The sequence below is a fragment of the Coregonus lavaretus genome (assembly GCF_964263955.1).
Source record: "Coregonus lavaretus genome assembly, chromosome: 2".
Taxonomy (NCBI): Eukaryota; Metazoa; Chordata; class Actinopteri; order Salmoniformes; family Salmonidae; genus Coregonus; species Coregonus lavaretus.
This window is the reverse complement of record NC_139989.1, coordinates 88217231-88226355: the sequence shown is the minus strand read 5'-3', so window position 1 is coordinate 88226355 and position 9125 is coordinate 88217231.

Sequence of the window (9125 nt, the reverse complement as noted above, 5' to 3'; positions counted from 1 at the left end):
ACACACACACACACACACACACCCACCCCCACCCCCCCAGGCCTTCTATTGATCCCTGTGAGTGGTAATCACCCCTTCTATTGATCCCTGTGAGTGGTAATCACCCCTCCTGCCAGTCTGTCTGGCTCATATCCCTGGGACCTCCACACCACATGGTTTCTTTAACTCCAGTCCTCAACATCCCCCAACAGTTGTAGTTGTAGCTTCAGACAAGCACACCTGATTCAACTAGTCATCTAGTCATCAACCACTTCACTAGGACAGCACATCTACTGATTCAACTAGTCATCTAGTCATCAACCACTTCACTAGGACAGCACATCTACTGATTCAACTAGTCATCTAGTCATCAACCACTTCACTAGTTGAATCAGGTTGAAGAGGTTTATCTGTCTAAAAACTTCATTGGTATTCTTCATTGTTTGTGATAATATTGAATCAACCGAGTGGCGCAGTGGTCTAAGGCACTGCATCGCAGTGCTAGCTGTGCCACTAGAGATCCTGGTTCGAATCCAGGCTCTGTCGTAGCTGGCTGCGACCGGGAGACCCATGGGGCGGGGCACAATTGGCCCAGGGGAGGGAATTGCCGGCAGGGATGTAGCTCAGTTGGTAGAGCATGGCGTTTGCAACACCAGGGTTATGGGTTCGATTCCCACGGGGGGCCAGTATATATTTTTTTAAATAATAATGTATGCACTCACTAACTCTAAGTTGCTCTGGATAAGAGCGTCTGCTAAATGACTAAAATGTAAAGTGAAGGATTAATCTACCTATAACTGAAGGCAGCCAGTGTATAAAAGCTGCATCAGACAGATACAACCTGAAACAAATGAGAGTTCGACTGTGTTTTACTATAGACCGTTAGGCCTGCCGTGTAAAATGTCCTTTCAAATTAAGAGTCCCCATGCGCCAATCCCAAGAGTCAAGAGCATGGGGACTCTTAATATGAAGGGACATTTTACACTATGGTTCTACTGATGCTGCCAAGGGAACAGAGATGAACCAGTGGAGTAGCTGGTGCAAAGCTACGCTAACAAGCATGTTGGGAGAATGAAACCACGGGGGATAAACGTTCAGGACAGGTAGTGAGTGAAAATGTAAAGTGACCCGTTCAGCCACTGTCTGGATTATTCCATGGAACTTCTTATACGTTTTTTTTTCTTTGCAATGTTGTTATTTACAATGTTTTTTTTGGAACAGATTCCAGTTGGAACGTTCCTCACAAAATATACCACCCCCCCCCCAACAACAACAACAACCCCCCTCAAACAAACACAGAGACAGTCAGCCAATGAAATTACAGGATCAATCATACAAATTAGAAAGGCAGAAGCATGCATGATAAGAAATAGAGGCTCATTGTCACACCTGTGACATATGCTTTAAGATACAAACGTCAAATACATGTCGACAATCCTTCCTCCAAAAGGACCCTTCTATGGGATCACATGTCATAAAAATCCCCCAAAAAGCCATGTTCTTCTTTATTTTCCTAGCTTCGTGAGGAATCACCCAAAGAGCAAATTCACAATGGAAACTTTAGTCCTACCTTGAACCTCTCGTTGAGTCTTTGAAAGGAAGTTCAAAACCAAGGACACAGAAAGAATCCAATGGAACACGGTGATGTCATAGAGAATGATAGAGGCCTCTAGTGGCCAAAACCCGTATTATCATGGGCAGGGCCTTTGAGGGCTTCCACCATTTTAATTAATGTAGACAACTGGGTGGGACTTCCATCTTTATTGGCTGGCCACGCCTCCAACCACACCCGTACCTGCAGCCTTACAGGCGTACTGCCTAATAGCCAACTATCATCACAATACATTGTGTTAACACAGGCTCGGCCGACTATCATCACAATACATTGTGTTAACACAGGCTTGGCCGACTATCATCACAATACATTGTGTTAACACAGGATTGGCTAACTATCATCACAATACATTGTGTTAACACAGGCTTGGCCGACTATCATCACAATACATTGTGTTAACACAGGCTTGGCCAACTATCATCACATAACATTGTGTTAACACAGGCTTGGCCGACTATCATCACAATACATTGTGTTAACACAGGATTGGCCAACTATCATCACAATACATTGTGTTAACGTAGGATTGGCCAGAGAAGGAACCCTGGGGGCTTTTACAGAATGCTAATGTCTTACACACACACACACACACACACACACACACACACACACACACACACACACACACACACACACACAACGCTGGAACCTTTGCCATGAGCTGTTAAAGCCATCGTCAGCCATCCTCCTCCTCCTCCTCCTCCTCCTCCTCCTCCTCCTCCTCTTCCTCCTCTTCCTAATATTCTTCCTCCTCCTCCTCCTCCTCCTCCTCCTCCTCTTCCTCCTCTTCCTAATATTCTTCCTCCTCCTCCTCCTCCTCCTCCTCTTCCTCCTCTTCCTAATATTCTTCATCTTCCTCCTCCTCCTCCTCCTCCTCCTCCTCCTCCTCCTCCTCTTCCTCCTCTTCCTAATGTTCTTCCTCCTCCTCCTCCTCCCCCTCTTCCTCCTCTTCCTAAAATTCTTAATCTTCCTCCTCCTCCTCCTCCTCCTCCTCCTCCTCCTCCTCCTCCTCCTCCTCCTCCTCCTCTTCTTCCTCTTCTTCCTAATATTCTTCCTCCTCCTCCTCCTCCTCCTCCCCCTCCTCCTCCCCCTCTTCTTCTTCCTCCTCTCCTCCTCCCCCTCTCTCTCCTCCTCCTCCTCCTCCTCCCCCTCCGCCTCCCCCTTTTCTTCCTCCTCCTCCTCCTCCTCCTCCTCCTCCTCCTCCTCCTCCTCCTCCTCCTCCTCCTCCTCCTCCTCCTCCTCCTCCCCTCTTCCTCCTCCTCCTCCTCCTCCTCATCCCCCTCTTCCTCCTCTTCCTAATATTCTTCATCTTCCTCCTCCTCCTCCTCCTCCTCCTCCTCCTCCTCCTCCTCCTCCTCCTCCCCCTCCTCTTCCTCTCTTCCCTGCTAGGGCAGCATGATGCTATGAAACGTTTAGATCTAAATATATACGATGTAGACCATCTGACCTCTTTAGTTGAGCAGCCAGGTCACACCAGATCCACTGCAGTATTAAACGTTTGTCCAGGTCCCCAGGATGCCGGGAGATGCTTTCAATACTGTCCACTAGGGGCAAACGTGAACACCTATTTTCTATCTAGTAGGTTCGCAGCTTGCTTCGCAGTGTTAAGCCGCGAGCTATGGCTTCGAGGATCGCGAGTTCAATCTCAGTGCTAGTTTAAACCTATCCCAAAACCTTAACCCTTACCTTAACCAGTCAGAATTAATGCCTAAAGCATTTTTATCTGAGACATTCCCTTTGCCTTCCGGAGCCTTCCTACCCAGGTGTCTCAATAAGCTCTCACAGCCTCACTGCAGAATTAGACATTTTTGCACTTTTCTCTAAACGTCAATTTTTCGAAGTTACTCCAAACGTCAAATTTAGAAGTTGCTCCAAACGTCAAATTTAAAAGTTAAGGGTCAAGGTTAATGGTTAAGGTTTGGGGTAGGGTAAAAACAAATATTTAAAAAAAATAATGAGTGTCTACCACTGGGATTGAACACGCAACCTTTTGATCCAGAGTCATGGGATTACATAACCTTAGCAAAAGCCAAGTCTACTTGGTGGTAATAACGCTCACTGTTGCCCCTAGTGGTCGGTTTTTAAGGCATTTCCTGACTTCCTCATGACATGGACAGACGTCCAGTTTAGAAATCAATCTTGAGCAATCTGTCTGGTCTAAAACAGAAATTAGACCCAGGTCAGTCTAGTTTCCCTTAAATCCCAAACTTAACGCGGCAATCAGCAATTGAAACAATAACAAAGCTACTCCACACCCGTTTCGGTAAAAAGCTGAGGGATGGAGCTGTATAAATGTATCCTCTCTCAATGTATAGACAGAGCTATGGATGCAAGGACTGACCATCCACGATATCAACATTATAACTCTAACCTATACAGACCAAGGACTGACCATCCACGATATCAACATTATAACTCTAACCTATACAGACCAAGGACTGACCATCCACGATATCAACATTATAACTCTAACCTATACAGACCAAGGACTGACCATCCACGATATCTACATTATAACTCTAACCTATACAGACCAAGGACTGACCATCCATGATATCAACATTATAACTCTAACCTATACAGACCAAGGACTGACCATCCACGATATCAACATTATAACTCTAGCCTATACAGACCAAGGACTGACCATCCACGATATCAACATTATAACTCTAACCTATACAGACCAAGGACTGACCATCCACGATATCAACATTATAACTCTAACCTATACAGACCAAGGACTGACATCCACGATATCAACATTATAACTCTAACCTATACAGACCAAGGACTGACCATCCACGATATCTACATTATAACTCTAACCTATACAGACCAAGGACTGACCATCCACGATATCAACATTATAACTCTAACCTATAGAGACCAAGGACTGACCATCCACGATATCAACATTATAACTCTAACCTATACAGACCAAGGACTGACCATCCATGATATCAACATTATAACTCTAACCTATACAGACCAAGGACTGACCATCCACGATATCAACATTATAGTTTTAACCACGTTTTGATGCTCTACAGTGTTGATGTTTATGATTTTTACAAACATTTGCATAAAATAAGTAATTATTTTGGGTTCTGACGGGGTACCACTGTCACGGTACTGATGTGGATGCGGTGGTGAAGTCAGGCGCAGGACACAGAGGATAAGTCAAAACGACTTTACTGAAATACTTGAACAAATACAAAATAAATGGCCTCGAAAACACCGGAGGCGAATTAATACGCGAAATGCGTAAAAACACTCACAAACAAAAGTACCGAACCTCGACACCAAACGACAGGCGGACAATAACACACAACTACCAAACATAACACAGGGAAACTTATAGGTGACATAATCAGGACAGAATACGAAACAGGTGCACTTAACTAGACATGACAAAACAAACATCGAAAACATCAAACGGTGGCAGCTAGTACTCCGGCGACGACGAACGCCGAAGCCTGCCCGAGCAAGGAGGAGGAGCAGCCTCGGCTGAAACCGTGACATTGCCACAGTGGAAGCATGTGACTTGATTTCCCGGTCTCTGATTTTCAGTTGAAACCCTGTGATCAACTTTTCATTTATTTGAAAGGAACACAGACAAGAACAAATAGCAGCAGGAATGTTTAGACAACTAGAGACACAATATTGTTAAAATATATATCAGTATATTATGGAAACTAGTTATTGCAGATAAATACAATTATAATAAACCACACATACAAAATGTGTTGTTTGGCTAGCCCCATGGATCCTAGCAGTGGATAGTTCTAAATAAATGATATCTATAAAAGTGCTGATCCAATGAGGTGTGGTGGTTGCCATCTTAGTTCCAACATCTTTTTAGCTGCTGTCCAACCTGACAACATTATACGTCTTTGCTGTAATGACAGTGGTGAATTATCATTCAGTAATAACAGTTTGGGGGAACAAGGTATGAGGATACATCTTTCCAAAACATGTCCCCTGGTCACTCCCAGTACATATAATTAAAGGAGCCCAAGGCACCTTGATTACATAGATCACACAGAGGAGCGGTTGTGATTTCTATTAAATGATGTTTTCTAGGTGGAAGGTATACCCTGTGTATGAGATTAAAATGTATCAGCTGGTGATTAGGATTGTTAGATGAACCCACTAAGTTCCTGATGAACTCAACTGGTGAGCCTCTTTAGCAGCTAGTTCCATGGACACACTGATTTCAATGTCCTTTGCCAAGGTCAGATGACTTTCAGTCAACCGTCTCTTTTGTGTAGCTTCACTCCGTAGCCCACATACTAGTCTGTCTCTAATGATGTCATTTAGAACAGCATTAAACTCAGTGTTCTGGTAGTTTCTTTAATGCAGCAGCAAACATTGTTACTGATTCTCCCTCTTCCTGATGTCTCCTGTGGAACCTGAACCTATCAGCATTAACTAGTGGTTCTGGTGAAAAATGTCCTTTAAGTATCTCCACAATATCCCCATACGTCTTATTACCTGTTTTGTCTGGCTGTAGCAGGCTGCCTAGTAAATTAAATGTCTTTGGCCCCATTACACTAAAACATGTAAGCACAATGTTCTGTATATGAGCTCCACTGTTCAATACTTTTATCAAACTGTCCAATGTTTCAATAATTTTTCGTATCTCAATAAGCTCCTGATTGTCACTCACTTCAATATTGTCCTCAACCAAAGCAATATTTTCCTCAGTCACGTGATCTTCATTCACTTCACTCACTGACGTTTCCTCCTAAGTTTGCTCATTTAGCAGATTTAATTAAAAGGTTTGTCTTCACAGTTGAATAAATGTCCTTTCCTTTAATCACTGTATATTCCTCCTTTTTAATCACGTTGTTTTCCCGCTCCGACATCCGTCTCCAGTCCTTTTCTGACGTCATGAAGATGTTAACTCTCTTTCTTAGCTAGCTGGACTATGCACTTGCCTCTGCTAGCAATACACTGTGCTAGCATTAGCCTATTCAGTACCACAGAAAATAACAGTTTTAAACAGTTGTAAAAACCCACTTCTTCCAGACAGAATAGTTCCTGTAGATTCAGACTTACTCATCGCCAATCTTTTGTTATGTCTCGTGGGTTTCATAACCACGTCTGTATAACAATTAAATAAAGATGAGACAGGAGACAGGAATCAGTTCAACCATTTATCTGGAACGTGATCATCTCAACACATACAACCCCCCATGATGCTCTGCAGCACAACCTCAATATACAACAAATACATACATAAGTAAATGGACACAAAACAAAACTCATAGAGGAATTTAAATGTTCAGTTGTAGAAAGTAGGGCCATGGGATAGGGTCAGAAAGGTCAGTATGTTTGATAACTGGTTCCAGAGGTGACATAACAAGCATAAGGTCCATTATAACACAGTGAAGTAGAGGTGGGAGCTAAAAGCAGACATGGACAGTGAGACGGTGTGAGGAGGTCAGGGGTGAAACACTAGATCAGGACAGGTAGAAATGGCAGGGCTGGAAATAGACACAGAGACACATTCTGATCATGGCTCAGACATGACCTGAGACACCCAAACAGAAGATGCCATAGCAAAGTCGTGTCCAGTAGGCTATATGGGATTTCCTTTCATCAAAATACAACACATGGAAATGTGTCCAGTGTGTGTGTGTCTGTGTGTCCAGTGTGTGTGTGTCCAGTGTGTGTGTGTTTGTGTGTGTCCAGTGTGTGTCCTGTGTGTGTGTGTGTGTGTTGTATGTGTGTGTGTTCACAGTGTGTGTGTGTTCAGTGTGTGAGTGTGTGTGTGTGTGTGTGTTTCCAGTGTGTGTGTGTGTGTGTGTGTGTCCAGTGTGTGGCTGTCCAGTGTGTGTGTGTGTGTGTGTGTGTTCAGTGTGTGTGTGTTTCCAGTGTGTGTGTGTGTGTGTGTGTGTGTCCAGTGTGTGTCTGTCCAGTGTGTGTGTGTGTGTGTCCAGTGTGTGTGTGTGTTTGTGTGTGTCCAGTGTGTGTGTGTCCAGTGTGTGTGTGTTTCTGTCCAGTGTGTGTGTGTGTGTGTGTGTGTGTCCAGTGTGTGTGTGTGTCCACTGTATGTGTGTCCAGTGTGTGTGTGTGTCCAGTGTGTGTCCTTGGTGTGTGTGTGTCCTGTGTGTGTGTGTGTGTGTGTCCAGTGTGTGTGTCCAGTGTGTGTGTGTGTGTCCAGTGTGTGTGTGTCTAGTGTGTGTGTGTGTGTGTGTGTGTGTGTATCCAATGTGTGTGTGTGCAGTGTGTATGTGTGTGTCCTGTGTGTGTGTGTCCAGTGTGTGAGTGTATCCAGTGTGTGTGTGTGCAGTGTGTGTGTGTCCAGTGTGTGTGGGTGTGTGTCATGCGTGTGTGTGTGTTCAGTGTGTGTGTGCCCAGTTTGTGTGTTCAGTGTGTGTGTGTCCAGTGTGTGTGTTCAGTGTGTGTCCAGTGTGTGTGTGTGATTGTGTGTTCAGTGTGTGTGTTAAGTGTGTGTGTGTCCAGTTTGTGTGTGTGTGTGTCCTGTGTGTGTGTGTGTGTGTGTGTGTGTCCAGTGTGTGTGTCCTGTGTGTGTGTGTGTGTGTCCTGTGTGTGTCCAGTGTGTGTGTGTTTGTGTCCAGTGTGTGTGTGTGTGTGTTTGTGTCCAGTGTGTGTGTGTCCAGGTTGTGTGTGTCCAGTGTGTGTTTGTGTCCAGTGTGGGTGTGTCCAGTGTGTGTGTGTGTGTCCAGTGTGTCCAGTGTGTGTGTGTGTGTGTGTGTGTGTGTATGTGTGTGTGTGTCCATTGGGTGTGTGTGTGTCCAGTGTGTGTGTGTGTGTGTGTCATGTGTGTGTCCAGTGTGTTTGTGTCCAATGTGTGTGTGTGTGTGTGTGTGTATCCAGTGTTTGTGTGTTGATGTGTTTCCAGTGTGTGTGCGTGTTCAGTGTGTGTGTGTGTGTCCAGTGTGTGTGTGTTCAGTGTGTGTATCCAGTGTGCGTGTGTGTGTCCAGTGTGTGTGTGTTCAGTGTGTGTATCCAGTATGCGTGTGTGTGTCCAGTGTGTGTGTGTGTGTGTCCAGTGTGTGTGTGTGTGTGTGTGTGTGTGTCCGGTGAGTGTGTGTCCGGTGTGTGTATCCAGGGTGTGTGTGTCCAGTGTGTGTGTGTGTGTGTGTGTGTGTGTGTGTGTGTGTGTGTGTGTGTGTGTGTGTGTATCCAGTGTGTGTGTGTCCAGTGTGTGTGTGTGTCCAGTGTGTGTGTGTGTGTGTCCAGTGTGTTTGTCCAGTGTGTGTGTGTGTTTGTGTGTGTGTGTGTGTGTGTTTCAGTGTTACCATGGTTATTATTTACAGGGACACTGAGGCACCAATATATGTTCAATGTGTGTGTCTGTGTTACGTTAGAAATGTGTGTTTGTGTGTGTGTATGCTTGCAGGTGTGTGTGTGTGTGTGTGTGTGTGTGTGTGTGTGTGTGTGTCCAGTCAGTGTGTGTGTGTCCAGTGTGTCTGAGAGTCCAGTGTGTTATGTTTGACACAGGGACACTGAAGAGTACAAACCAAAAAAGTCATTGTGTGTGTGTGTGTCCAGTTTG